Below are 15,486 nucleotides of genomic sequence, written 5' to 3'. Positions count from 1 at the left end.
ATCTAAAGCGACAGATATTAGATATGAAATTACTAGTTACATCGATTGCGTAACCACTTATGTCATTTATATCCTGCAATGTGGATGTGGTTTACAGTATGTGGGCCGCACTAAACGCCAGCTCAAAATTAGAGTGATGGAGCACCTCAGAAATATCACCAATATTCCCAAGCTACTGGCATCTAATAAACCATTAACACACCTGTTGACACACTTTAAGGATGTCCATCAGTGTAGCACCATAGGGGTTAAATATATGGGCATCGAACATATAACAACTAATGTACGGGCTGGTAACATAGATCTCCAGATTGCAAAAAGGGAGCAATTCTGGATTTTTACCCTCCAATCCAAGTACCCGGGGGGCTTGAACGACTATGTGGAATTAACCCCTTTTTTGAGGTGAAACCATGCATACTGCAATTTGATACAAACATTGGTCTTATACTTTTTTTATCTGTTTTTATCTGGTTTTTTAGCTATTTCATCATTACAGTGGTTTTTATTCATTTTATAAACCTTTTTTCTACCTTTCTTCAATTCTTTCCCTCCCTCCACCCACCTTTCCATTTGTTTTATTTCCCATATTTTAAAAGTTATTTATATGTCATTTAATGTTATTAATGCTGATATCTAGTATGCACATATACTTTGTTTTTTATGCTATTATTATGCATATTTTATTGCACTTGACTATCTGGGACACATGACTTTGGCTCTCCTTTGGGGTCTGTTTGCCTTTTTATTTGCACTTATATATGTGCTTAATTGGTGTAGTTCATTGCTGAATCAAATACACTAACAGGGAGGTCTTCCTTGTGTGGCCCGCCCCCATCAGCATATGAGCCTGATTGGCCGTGCAGCCATTGGTATTAACCAATGACGCACAGAACTAGACCTATAAAGGACCCCTAAACAGGTGTCCCAGATATTGCCTGAAGAAGTTTACTTAGGTAAACGAAACGCGTCGCGACTGTTGTGGCTGGCGGTTTTATTACCCACCATCAGTACACACTCAAGTGTACCGTTCCTGCTTTTTTCCGATCGTTTTTATGCTATCAAAAACGGACAGGCATCCTAAGGACACCTATTGAAGGCCCCGGTTCCTGCACATGTGTGCTACACTCTGCACCACGCTACCACACGTGGAGGACAGGAGAGGAAACAGAGACAGCCCCAGCGCGCGGGTCTGATCTCTCAGAACTGAAATTACCCTTCATACTTCCTATGTGATGCCCTACTCCTGTGATAGACACCAGATCGGGGATTATTAAAGACATTTTATATGTAAGTTACTAATTTTATTATTTGTTGCTAATACAATATCTATCTCTCATCTTGGTGCGCTTTTGTGTTTTTTCTTGTTTTGCTGATATTGGTATTAATGAATGTAAACATTAAAAGACAAAGAAATACATTCAAACAATATCTGAAATAACCATAAAACGCATTAGCTAACATAATACAACATTAACTACAAACGAACACCAATCGCAAACATTTTATTACCATTAAGGAGGAAAAAACAAACAATCACATCCATATAAGAAATTGAAATTAAAAAAACCAACAGCAATACCAAGCCACAAATGTCCCCCAAATATTGTCAAAATAATGTATTAATCTGTAACCTCAAGTGGTACAGATTAATATATTATCAGTCAATGTGCCTCCCCCAAAAAATCAAAAAACACATCCAATGAAGAAACCTGTAAAAAGAGACATTTACAAACATTCAATATATTACTTACCATTAGAAGCGGTGGCCCTCTGACTCCTGGGGTAACAGGAAGCTCACGTACCTTGAAGGCCTCCAACAGCATCCGACGCCATCCACCATGAAGATCCGAATCAGGTACCCAAATCTTCTTTTTTCTTTCTTTAATCCCCTTCTTCTATCTTCATCTGTCACCATTTCTTGATCTTCTTTATCGTCTATCTTCATCTGTTAATCCAGAAAAACCCCATGGTATATCCCAACCGATGTTGTCTCGTCGTCTTCTTTGGCTCAAATGAGGCATTGCGGCCTTAAATAGGGCTTGTGACGTCACATTTAGCCTCAAAATTGTAAATCTGATTGGCTGTTCAAACCATGTTCCGACTTTAATTTTTATTTTTTTGCATGACGTCACTTAAAGGGAATGATGCCAGCCAATCAGAATGGCTGTGCTTCATTTGCCTTTAAGATGACTTCACTAAATCCAAGCTGGCCGGCGTCACATGGTATTTCAGCCAATCAGAGTGTGGAATTGGTTCCCACGATCTGATTGGCTGAAATACCATGTGACGCCGGCTTCGTCACGTCATCTTAAAGGCAAATGAAGCACAGCCGGCCCTGTTTAAATCAAGATGGCACTGTAATCCCTGCAGTGAGAGTGGAGAAAGCAATGCTTCAGAACGTGTTGGCGGTGTGCACTCTCCCTCTCCTTTTTGAGTGTACTGGCAGCCCCTTATGGGATATCGTTTCCCAAAGGTAATTAGTGCCTGACTCAGGGATAGCATTGTAGTTAGGTCCTAACAGACTAATATTTCTGCATTAAGCTACGTTTGACCTAACCAGTGTACTCTTATTATTCAGCCTAAAGGCGACAGATGTATCATTTAAACCCATTTAAATAAGATAGTGACACAACTCGGCAGGGATTAGTAGTCTAGACTGCCAAAATTCCAATAGGCAACATACATTAAACACACTATTTCAGTAAAGAGTGCACTGCATAAGATCAATCACATTGTGCTACAATTGCCGTTGTACAGCCCAAATAGGCAGTATATATCAATTAAAGTGCATTAGTACCAGTGTTTGGATTTAAAGTGAGCAATACACTGTGATACAATTAGCAATCTCTGCAAGGCTAATCATTATCAATCACTCTATATTTACCAACATACACAGACCCTTCACTTTGATAAGATTCATAGGCACAATATTGTCTCTCTGTTTTATTACTTTCTAGTTGTGTACATTATTATTTTTTAAACTGTGCGTAATTAAAGGTTATATTTTAAATACATGAACTATACTATCTAGTAACAATACTTCCACCATCCCGCCATACTGAAATTACAATGACAACCAATAATGCTGCAACGAAATTGACACCTTAGTAGAAAAAATGCTACCCTTGTTCACACCCTCTAAAAAACAGATACCCATAACTGGGCAAACAGACACTCCAAAGCCCAAAAATGTAAGGCGGGAGGGTGGGGCTTCTTCCACTAGGTAATCTGAAAAAGAGAGGGTGAAACAAGGTAAGTGAAACAATATATATCATACACAAACCACGACCCCCCCCCCACTTCATACACCCAGTAACATCCCATCCCCTACACTAATACTTGGCTTCGTTCTAGATTACAAAAGCAGCCAACACTATGTGAAGTCTCATACTGTTCTACTTAAGACCTCTATGAGGAAGAAACTTTATGTATGTTTAGTGTTAACATATGCAATTATTATTTTTTTATCTTTTTTCCATTTGATGACATTATCTGCATTTTTTATAACTGTATGTTCTTATAATAAACTATTTTTAAAACCTAAGAAGTGTATATTTTGTGTATTAAAGCTGAACTTTAATAACTAATACTTTGGGCTCTGATTGAACTGCTGTACAAGTTTTAGAGACTAATTGACATTTTCAGACACATTTTGCTACAACAGATTTGTGTGTTAAGGCATGGTTTTCTTTAGAAAAAAGGGACTGAATACCCTGGCAAATATAGTTTTGCATTATCTCTGGTAGTGGAAGCTGGATAAATATATTTAGTAATAGAGTAAGGGTAAATATGAACTCATTGGAGTTAATTGCGCAGGAGAAAGGGGGGACAGGAAGTTGGCTGTGTGTATTAACCGTGGAAATATGTAGCACAGTTATTAAATATGTAGCACTGTTATAAAATATGTAGCACTGTTTTCCCAACCCTATGGGAGATGTGGCGGCGACTAAGTGTAGGTGGTTCTTTACCTGCGGCTCACAGGAGGCCTGAACTTCCGCTGCTGGGAGCCTGGGGTGTAACTGAATCATCTGGTGGCAGCGCCTCCACCTGTGATGGATCCTGACAGTGCCAGATAACCCCATCACAGGACCCAATGTAATAAGTACACACAGTGTATATGATAGCAGGTTTACTGAACATGCAAATAACAGTACACAGAATAACACAGGCCTCACAGGGTCATACTCCCACACCGTGCACTCTGTCCAACCACCCTGTCCACACCCTGGTGGGGTTTTCCCAAAGTATTGGGTTGCCCTGGGCACCCAACCACCCGGTGTCTACAGGAGCCAACCCACCCAATATATGTGTGACAGCACTGCCCACAATCAGTGTTAGAGTTGGTGCACGTAGAAGGGGTATTATACCTGCCGAGTGCTCCGGCACTCGGTACCACCGACTGAAGAGAAACCGTCTGGTCCCACGCTGTTGCCTTCAGCAATGGCATCCGCCTCCACGTAGGGTGGTATCCAGATTGGTTGTCCAACCTTGACGAGAGTCTCTGGCCTTGCGGTGGTGGTATGGTCACAGACCACAGGCCGAATCTTCTGTGCAGTTTCCTGCTGTGTCCCTGACACAATGGAGGCTAATTGGGTCAGTGTCCCTATCTAAGGGCTTGTCCCTGTAGCAGCCACAAACTGACAAGGGAGTCTGGGCCTAGCTGGGGCCTATTGGGGTCTGTAACCTAGTGCAGGGGCATACTGACATGCTGCACCTACACCTTCACCCTTCTGTGTCCCAGCTCCAACTGGCATTCTCAGCACTCCAAATGTAACTATCTCAAGGAGCAGGGGATCCTAGAAGCCCTATTGGCTGGTGCACACCATGATGTGTACCTCCCAGTGACTTCTGGGGGTTGTAGTCCCTCGCGGAGCTTCCCTTCAATGACCGCCGCATGTAAAGGCACTCTGCGCATGCGCGAACATCACTGTGCACCTGCGCGCAGATGCAAGTTGGTGGCGCATTGAGCACTTACTCCCCACAGAACTCCCAAACTCTCCCCGGCATCCGCCGCCGATCTCAGCCACAGCGGGAGGCAAGGGGACGAAGGGGGACCCAGGAGGGACCTGGCCACATTCTCCCCCTGGTGAAAGAACCAACGTCCCCACTTGGGAACATTGTAACACATAACCAGATACGAGTTATATTATAAAAATGCATTGAGGCATTGTAAGAGACGTGTTCAGAGGTACTGTACATATAATGGAGATTGATTGGGGTGAAATTATATCTTGGCTTTATTGAGCCTGTTCCTTAATGCAGGCAAAATATACAAAAACACAAAATAACAAATGCCTATCCCTGTGTAAGGGCTAACTTACTTCCCCGGTCCCTTTCTCCAAGGCTTGAGGGATAATCCCATTACCACCCTATTCCCCAAAGTCTCAAGGGATACCTTAAAGCAGGTGGCCCTTCATGTCAGTCTCTGGTAGGTTCCTGGGATATAGGTAGGTTCCAGGAATATAGGTCTCTGGGTGTCTTGATCTCTGCAAAGGCTTTCTGTTCAAGACCTCTGTGTACAGGCTTCTCTGCTTTCCTCTTGTCTGCACCCTTGTGTACTGAGGAAAAATGTCTTTCTTGTTTCTGGGAATAGGCTTTTTCACAGAGCTGTGATTAGGCAGGTGGAGTGGTTGATTGCTTGTGTGCAATTAACCAGCACACTGCTGGATTAGACGCAAGCCTGATAACAGGGATAAGACCCTGTAACAGGCATATACAACTTCACATGTCATGACTTCACATCAGGTTATACATCTCAGTGAACGTGAAAATCACAGATTGTATTTTGCTCCGAGACCACTGATGAGACTAGTAGTGGGGTGCCCCAAATGAATTATAGGCTACCCAGTTGGGAGGGTACCTTACATGTTGGCTTCTGCAAAGCTCTTCTGCAACTCCCTCGGGGGAGTAGTAATCGTACGCTTGTGGCTCAGTATCTCTCATTGGGGGTAGAACATTCTCTGGAATGTCTCTGGTAGGTATAAACCAGGGACTCTTGGGGTCCAGAGGAGAGCTCATTGGAGCCACCAGAGAAGGTATATGCGAACTGGGCCCATTACCCATTGCTTCTTATGGAGGTGCCCCTTGATTTTGGTCTGTCATACTAGAGGGTCCTTTCGTCGGATCCTTGGTTGTTGCAGTTAATGTCTCTGAATTCTCTTCAGCTTCCTCTGGCTCACCGGCCAATGGTGTAGCCTCTATCTCTAGCTCGTCATCCCCCACTTGCGGAATAGGCCGGAGATGATTACGGTGCCAGACCTTTACCCTATCATCAAGGTCACGTATACGGTACACAGGGAGGCCCGGCATCTGAGCTTCTACTTCATAGACTCTGTCGCGCCAATGGTCAGCCAGTTTGTGTCTGCTGGGGATCCCTAGATTGCGGAGGATAACAGCGTCTCCAGGACGAATTTCTTGATGGCGGACCTTATGGTCATAGTGCCTTTTATTACCAGCATTCAGATGAGCATTCTCTGCTAATTGGTAGACTTGTTGCAGGCTTTCTTGGAGTCGCTGTACATACTTGAAATGCATCCTGTTGGGTACCCTGTCGGTAGATACCTTCAGACGTATATCTACAGAAAGCCCCTCTCCCGAATATTATGAAGTAGGGAATGAATCCCATAGATTCGTGGCAGGTGCAGTTGTAGACATGCACCAAGGGTGTGCAGTTGTAGGCGTCCACATGTATACTCCAATCCTTCTTCTGAGAACCCTTTAGGGTGCCGAGCATGTCACGCAGGGTCCTATTGAACCTCCAGGGCAGAGCATCTCCCTCTGGGTGATAAGGGGTCATTCGGGATTTGGTGATACAGTAATTTCAGCAACTCCTGGATGAGTAATTTCAGCAACTCCTGGATGAGGTTACTTTCAAAGTCCCGGCCTTGATCCGAATGTAGACGATTGGGTAGGCCGTAATGTATAAACTTCCGCTCCCATAATATCTTGGCCACCGCATTGGCCTTCTGGTCTTTGGTTGGAAAGGCTTGGGCGTAACGCTACTACATTGCCGATGCTTCAGTTATCCCCGGGATATCTGTTTGTGTCAGCCACGGCATCGACTTTTTGGAATTTACAACCAGAGTCGTTAACCAAACTTGTTCATTTTTCCATCTGACATACAAACCAAATTCTGTTTCTAATTTTGGGTATAGATGGTGTTTCTAGCTGTTTCCATAATGCTGCGATCTCGCATCTCATTGCCATTGCAAAATGAGTAACCAATTTTTCTGACCCTGGAAAAACTTTGCGTTGGTCTATTCAAAAGAAACAACCATGGGTCTAATGGAATCGTGAGGTCCAACGTCCTCTGTAGCCAATCTCTAATTTGCTCCCAAAGGGGCAACAACTTGGGACAAGCCCACAGAATATGTAACAAATCTGACTGCTCTACACATTCTTTTGGGCACGATGGTGAGTAACCTGGTACAAATTTTGATCATTTTAGTAGGGTGAGATACCATCTCATTAAGACTTTATATGCGTTCTCCCTTAATGTCATGCATATCGAGTTCTTAGCTGCTGCTGTGACAATCTCGTCCCACTCCTTTTCTTGTGGCACCTCGCCCCAGTCCGCTTCCCATTGGGATATGTACTGCAGTTTCTTATCATGCCCCGTGCCAGAACAGGTTACTTCTCTGTACATCTGAGATGTGAGTTCCATTGTGTCTGTATCCAAAGTACAGAGCTGTTCAAAATTGGTCAATGGGGGGCAGGCTGGGAATTTGTTATAAAAAAGCTCTGATCTGAAGGTACCTAAAAAATTCTGTATTTGGAATGTCTTTTTCTGACTTAATTTGTTCAAATATTTTTATGCTAATTCTGCCCTCCAGATGTTTACAGCAAGTCTAAAAACTCATATCTTTCTCCAAATCCCAAAATCCTTGTCAATCAGGCCTGGAGCGAAATCTGGGTTGTCGAATAGGGGTGTCATAAGAGAATTTTTCGTAGTCAATGAGCATCTAAATTTAGCTGTCTCCCAAACTGCTAATGGTCATTGATATATCGGCTCTTTGATAGACTTTAGTATCCGAGATAGAGACAAGATTATATTATGCAGCTCCAGTGGCACACATATTTCCTTTTCTATTGCAACCCAGTGTTTGAAACTTGGGTAGCAGTGCCATTGGACAATTTGACATAATTGGGCCGCCTTATAGAATGACCACAAGCAAGTTACCGCTAGTCCCCCCGCCAATGTTGGCCTCTTCAATATCCTTCCTCTCACTCTAGGTTTTTTATAATTCCAAATAAACTTGGAGATCAGTGCTTGGAGAACTACAATATCCTTCCTTACTAACAGGATTGGTAAGGTCTGGAACACATAAAGGATACGGGGAAGCAGATTCATCTTGATACAATATATCCTGGATTGGCAGGAGATATTGTATGTGGACCAGGTTCTAATATCTTCTCTCAACTTTTGCATGAGTTTGGGATGTTGGCCTTGTTTAAAGTTTTGTAATCATTTGTGATACCAACTCCCAAATATTTGATAACTTTTGGTTGCCACTTGAAATTTAAATTAATCTCCATGAGTTTCTCCATTTCTTTGGGTAGATTGGTGCTTAAGGCTTCTGATTTTGTTTGGTTAATTTTGAAGCCTGAGACTCTATTACATTTTTCCAGTATTTAAAACCAGAGATAGAACATGAAACACAGACAGAGCCCAGTGCTACATCCATTGACACAAATACACAGTACAGTGCCAATATATACTGTATATATATATATATATATATATCTTTTAAATAAAATGGTCTTTTAGTTTAACTCTTTGGCCAAAGTGTCTTAAGCCCTTGAGCCCCTCCAAGGCAGACCACATCTCAAGGGTCCTAACACTAATATAAATTCTTAATAACCTGTACATTACCAAGAATAATGATTAATAATAAATCTGTCAAAATTAGTTGCATAGTTCTAAGTCTGATTGAAGCTCTTATTAACCTGTACAATACCAGGAAAAGCACTCTGTATTAGATTTGTCGCAATTAAACTGCATGCAAATTCCCATGAGTGTGGCGGGTGAAATGGAGTAAGCTTTAACCATTTAAAATTGGGAGGGGTGAGCTTCAAACCTGTAATCTGAAAATATTAGGCAGAGAGGTGAGAGGTCTCGACAGTGTCAGGAAAACATCCTCCCCGTAAAGTGCCACTTTGTGGGTCCGAGTATTCACCTGGATGCCTGCTATATCGGGGTTATTCAGAATTTGTGCAGCCTGTAGCATGTAGATAAGGCCAGTCTATCCTATCAAATGCTTTTTCCGCGTCCAGACTCAGCAACATAACCTTGACCTTTTTAGAGTTAGCCAATTCAATCAGATCAACTTTTCACCTTGTATTGTCGGCTGCTTGTCTACCTTGTCTACCTTTCATAAACCCTACCTGATCCGGTGGATATGTTTAAGTAGGATTCGACTCAATCTGTTAGCTAACATTTTGGAGTAAATTTTAATATCTGAATTTATTAATGATATAGGACGATAACTTTTACAATTTGTAGCGTCTTTGCCCTGTTTGTATATTAATGAAATGGACGCTTGTAGCATCTGTCTCGGGAACGTTGCACACACCAACACTGCATTGAACATTCTAACAACATATGGAGCCAACAGATTTACAAACTTTTTGTAGTATAAATTTAAAATTCCATCAGGGCCTGATGCTTTTGATGGTTTTAGATTCTTTACTACTTGAATCAGTTCCTCCACTGTGAAATCGTGCTGTAGGCTCTCCTTCTCCTCTCTACATTGATTTTGCTAAAAACTCTATTAGGGCCAGATTGGTGTTTGTATTATGGGTGACTTTCTCCCCGTTATACTGTAGAGCTGCTCATAATAATTTTTAAATTCTTCTACTATAAGTTTGGGATTAGCTGTGACCCCTCCTGATTTTCACTGAATAGATTGTATATTATAATTGGCCTGCTTATTCCTAATTTTGTTTGGCTTGTTCGCTTTTCTTAAAACTTCCTCTTTGACCAACTTAATGCGTTCTCAGTTCGGGAGGTTAAAAGCATATTCAATTCAGTTCTAACGTCTTTAAGGACTTTAAATGTATTGGGTTTAAGATCTTGTTTTGTGATTATCCACCAGGTCTTTGAGCTTTAATTGTAATTCTAGAATTTTTGCTATCGTTAATTTTTGACCGTGGATGGAACCCACAACTATTATGTATCTTCCATTTTTGTCTCTATTGACCCTATCTATTACCAAAGGGTATCTCTTGTGGATCAGAATTTCCACTCCATTCTTCTTGCAGTTAGCTGAAGAGAGATAGTAATTCCTGAAATTTTTGTCCAGATATTTAGGATTTCTTTGGAACTAAAATGTGTTTCTTGTAACAACACTATATCTGCCTTTTTCTTCTTAACACACGGTGGGTGTTTATGCCTAGCGGGTGGGTAGTGGGAGGGATTAACCCCTTCATTACCTTAGCGGTACTGCTGCGGCCAAGTTTATTCGAGCATTTGCCCGTTCTTGGCCGCAGCAGTAGCCTGGCGCGCGCCCGAGAGTGACGGGCGCGCGCCGAAGCAGCGGAAGAGCGCCCTCCGATCGGGGCGCTCTCCCTACCGCTGCCGGGTCCGCCGGGTCCCCCGGAACCCCCTGCCGCTGTCCCGCGATCGCGGGACACCAGGGCTCCCTCGGGGAGCCCCTGGACGCGCGTGCAGGGGGCGCACGCTCCCGAAGACGCGTGACCGCGCGTCTATGACGCGCGGCACGCCGAGGGGCGGCCACTAGCAAGCCGGGAAATCTCCCGGCTTGCGGTACCGGCCACACTTTAATAAAGTGTGTCGGTAGTGTATTAACCGCTATGGTAATTAAGGGGTTAACTCCTCCCGCTACCCCCCCCCCCACAAGGCCTAAACACCCACCATGGGCCAAAATACCACCTTCACCCACCCCCCGTTACCCACAATAAACCGGTCACTGGTAGTTAACCCCTTCATTGCCTTAGCGGTTATCTGCTAAGATAATGAAGCTGCCTGTAAAATTATTTTTATTGCAAAGGATTGAAGCTAGGGGTCTCCAGAGCTGGTATTAATATGTATAAGCTCCGGAGACTCCCAACATCAATCCGATGCACGAAAATGCATTTTTTTTCTAAGTCCTGCTCTCGGATCTCCTCTCGCCCCCTAGGGCTGGCGAGATTAAATCTTTGATAATCCTACAATTCCAGAGCTTGATGAGTTTATCGAGGCTACTAGAATAACGTGATTTTATCAAAATGGCGATATTTTGCTTTTTGGCAGCTCCCGCTCAGTGATTTTGGCCAGGAGCCAGAAATCGCAAAATAATGTCTTCCCTGTACGATTTGGCCAACTAATTGAGGCTTTCTGAATAGCTACCTAGCAAAATGTTGCGAGAACTGCTCAAAATCCTTGATGAGTTGGTTATCGAAGCTACTAGAATAGGCCCCTAGGAATCTAAATGCCTAACTCTACTTTTCCATTTCCTCCTTTACCTGTTTATTTGGTCACATTGGTTTAGACTTATTTCTGGTCGCTTCCTCAATAATTTGGGTCTTGTAATTAATTATGTTTTAGTACCCCAAAAACCTGATTCTTTTCATTGTAATGCTAATCTCATTGCTCTTGTCTGTCTGGATAATTAAAATGCAAACATGACCTATTTTTAATCTCTTCTCCATTTGCAGTATTATGTCTTCCTCAAGCTCGCAGATATTTGGTGGTTTATAGTATATCCCTATAAACATTTTCTTTGTACTTTTACCTCCACTGCTAATTTCTATCATTTCCATTATAATAGGTTTTAGATATGGTTTAACATATAAACATACTCCACCTCCTCTTCTATTTGCTCGATCCTTCTAAAAAAGGGAATTACCCTCTAAATTAACTGCCCAGTCAGGAGTTTCATCCCACCATGAGTCAGTAATGCCTATATCATATTATACTGCTCCTTTGGTCAAGCTCCCCCATTTTATCTGTAAGGCTTCTTGCATAGAATATGATTCATTCAAGAGCTCTAGGGTCTGTATAGGTTAAAAAAATCTGCACTAAGGCTGGTCCAGCATAACCAGGTACCCATGTCGGTAAAGTTATTTTGGGGGAGTGTCCTCAGACAAGACCCTATTAGTTTGTCACAGCTTTTCTGACCTGTTTTGCCAGTCTGGGTTAAATTATTTGATGAGTTGAATTGCAGAGGTTGGTATACAATGGGTCACACCCCTTTGGGGCTGTTCGTTTGGGAAGTGTTCCCCGTTATCAATAATACATCTGCTAGTTCAGCATTCTGTCAGCAGGGATAAAGAGCACCAGCAATGCCATGGGCTCAACATCACAAACAGGCAGTCTGGCAAGATGTGGTCTTGGCAGCACGCTGAGAGGCACAGACCGCTATCTGCACGAGCCGGAGTAGGGGGCGTGTTTTGAGCGGGGGGGCGTGGTTTGAGCGGGGGGCGTGGTTTGAACGGAGGGTCCATCCGTTCGTACCTCCCTCCCCTCCTCCGGTGTGCAGGAGCCCAGAGGCCAGGCTCCCTCCTCCTGAATTAAACTGAGTCGGCAAAAAAAACAGGCCGCCTCCCTTCGAGCTCCTTCCCTGCTCCCCTATTCACCTCCTCATTGGCTCACACGCGCACCACGTGACGCGTCAACACTCCAGAACACCTTCTTCTGGTAGCGCTGGCCGGCTGACGCATCACAGCACGTAGTGAGCCACGAAAGGAGGAGGCAGCAGGGACCTACAGAGTGCAGGTAAGGGGCTGATGGCGCACGCGCACACGGCCGCACGCACCACCGGATGCAGCGGGACCAAGGCCTAAGCAACATTTGAATGTGTTAATCCAAAGGGTGGATATGGGTTGGAACACCCCTGATGTGTGTGTGAGCCAATCGGTATCCAGCTTTGAGTTGTAATGATTCAAAGCTAGAGACACTCCCTGAGGATATTCAAATTGAGACATATTCCCAAATTCAGTTAGTGATCAGTTAGTCTAGAGAAAGAGCTGAGAGAGATCAGAAGCCAAGAAAAGATCTCCCCCTCTTGCCCCACCTGGGCAAGGAGGGGGGGGAATTTAAGCTGCCTTGAGCCGAAAGAAAGAGATTACACCATGCTGTATGCTGTATGCTGTCTGCACATCCATGCTGAATAAAGAACCAAGAGAAAAGAGACTGCTGTGTGTCCCTGTTCCTGTGTATGGAGAATTGAGTGTCAGTGGGGGTCTCTCCTATGGAGACCCCAGGGGATCACTGCTGGCTGGAGGCACTGTGCACCCTGAGAGAACAAGGTAACCTGTCCCATGCCACACCTCCTGTCTCTGTCCTGGGTTCTCCCCACAACACTGCGGAGCACTCAGCCCTCCTGTTTACCAGCAGGTCTCAGCACCCAGACAACGACAAAGTGACCAGAAGGAGTGTACCCCCCAATCTGATGTCGGGTGGGGTACCATAGAAGGGTTACATTTGGAGGCACTGCTGAGATGAGGACTGCTCCCCAGGCAGGACAGGTTTTTCAACGGGACAGGTTTTCAACAACAGAGGACCATGCAGCAGTTTCAAAGACTTTGTATGCAGCACAGAACAGCAGCCATAGACTCTGCCATGAGGGAACCCCTCCTTGAAGCTCCCCCAGGGAGGGGGTTACCCTAATTAAGAAGACCTTGCTGTGGGACCATTCCTGGTGGCTATGCACCAGGGAGCGTACGTCTTTACGTGCCTTCAAGGGGACAGAGGTTGCTCTAAGATTGCATAGGGACCTCTGTGAACCCATCTACCTTACCAAGAAGAAAATAGGGGCCGGTTCCTGAGGCTTCACCAGGGAGCTGGCTGCCTTTAATGGCACTGCAGCAGGGGCGACATCCCTGAGGAGCCCCCAGGGAAGCGTGGGCACCCTACTGTATCCCACCACGGAGAGTGAGGGGGACAGGGAACACTGGGATTACGCCTATGCCCCCTGTGCACCACATCTAAGAAGAAAAGGGAGACAGGTCCCTGATGCTTCACCAGGGAGCTGACGGTCCCTTAATGGCACTGCAGTTGGGGCGGCTGACCTGAGGCTATACCAGGGAAGAGTTATGACCATTCTGCACCCACAATGAAGAGAGAGGTAAGGGGGCAGGGACCACATGGGAAATGTCTGTGGGTCCCTGTGCACCCTGCAGTAAGAGTTACTGCGGTCCCTGTGCAAGGTGTTCCCTGATGCTACCCCAGGGTGCGTGATACTCAAAGATTTCAGGGACAGAAATGTATTTGTGGCTCCTGAATGCAAACGGAGACCACACTGTGCAATCTGGCGTTTTCTGCTCCTACAGGGATGTCACATATTTTGTGCTCAAAATGGCGCTTCCCACCTTACCAGGGAAGCCATGTGCTGTGCTGCAAGGATTTGTGCATTTTGCAAGCTTGTGCTGATCTTCAACTTGCAAGAAAGTGCGGGAACTGTTCAAACACCTCCCTCTTTGCTTGTTCTGGATTGGACTATCCTACCTAACAGGGTGAGGAGCCGAGTGTGAATGAAGGCACCCACATGAAGTGAGGAGCCAGACGCACGTGTACTACAGAGACAGCAGTTGTGCCTATGAACTGCTGCTGCTATCCATAATCACGGAGACTCGTGGACAAGTCTACGAACTGACTGGAGGAGTCCTAGTCATTAGGGACTCCCCTGAGAACCAACTACTTGGAGTCTGCCCCTTGTGCGATTTTCCTGGCTGCTCTCTTCACCTCTTGGAAAGCTGTTCTGCCTGCCGTGTGCCCTATCTGCGGGCTAGGCTTAATGGCCCTGCAGACCCTGATCTCACCATGAGCACTGAAGAGCTGCGCACTCTCTACAGTACACCCTGGTGTTCAAGTTGTTTCAACTGGCTCAAGCATCAGCCGACGACGCTGCTCATCATTACATTGCCATGGTGTATGAACTGTTCTACCCTGATCTAGTAGTGGTGGGGTACCATAGAAGGGTTACATATATACCAGAATATCATCTAAAAGAGCCTTTAACAAAAGCAATACACACATTACGTTAATTTGTCATGGCCTTACATATGGTACTGTGATTAAGCAAATTTTATACAGACTGATTTCCTCCATCTGTGAGCATACACAGACACATATATATATATATGAGAGACACAAAGAAAAAAAACAAATAAAGCAGCGCCTAAGTGATGGTAATCAAATAAAATGTAGTATTAATACCGAGCATAAACCAACATATTATCAATGTATGTGTCTAATATAATTAATTAAATAAATAGTGCTAATAAAGCCCAAATGCTAACATGGAACTGTGAATAAAGAAGGGAAAGAAAATAAAAACCAGTCCTTTCAAAATGTCCAATAAATGGTGCAATAGTGATGCTGGTATGGGGGTCTCCGGCTGCTCTCAAAGGGGATTAACCACATCCGTTGGAAATCTACAGAAAAGATAGAGGAGAGAGCGCACGCCCCATACATTTAATGATGGGAAAGGGGGGGGGGAGAATATAGCTCACAATGGTACAAGAATTAAAAGCGTTTTGTGAAAT

Source organism: Ascaphus truei, chromosome 2 (genome assembly GCF_040206685.1).
Source record: "Ascaphus truei isolate aAscTru1 chromosome 2, aAscTru1.hap1, whole genome shotgun sequence".
Taxonomy (NCBI): domain Eukaryota; kingdom Metazoa; phylum Chordata; class Amphibia; order Anura; family Ascaphidae; genus Ascaphus; species Ascaphus truei.
Note: the sequence above shows the minus strand (reverse complement) of the source record.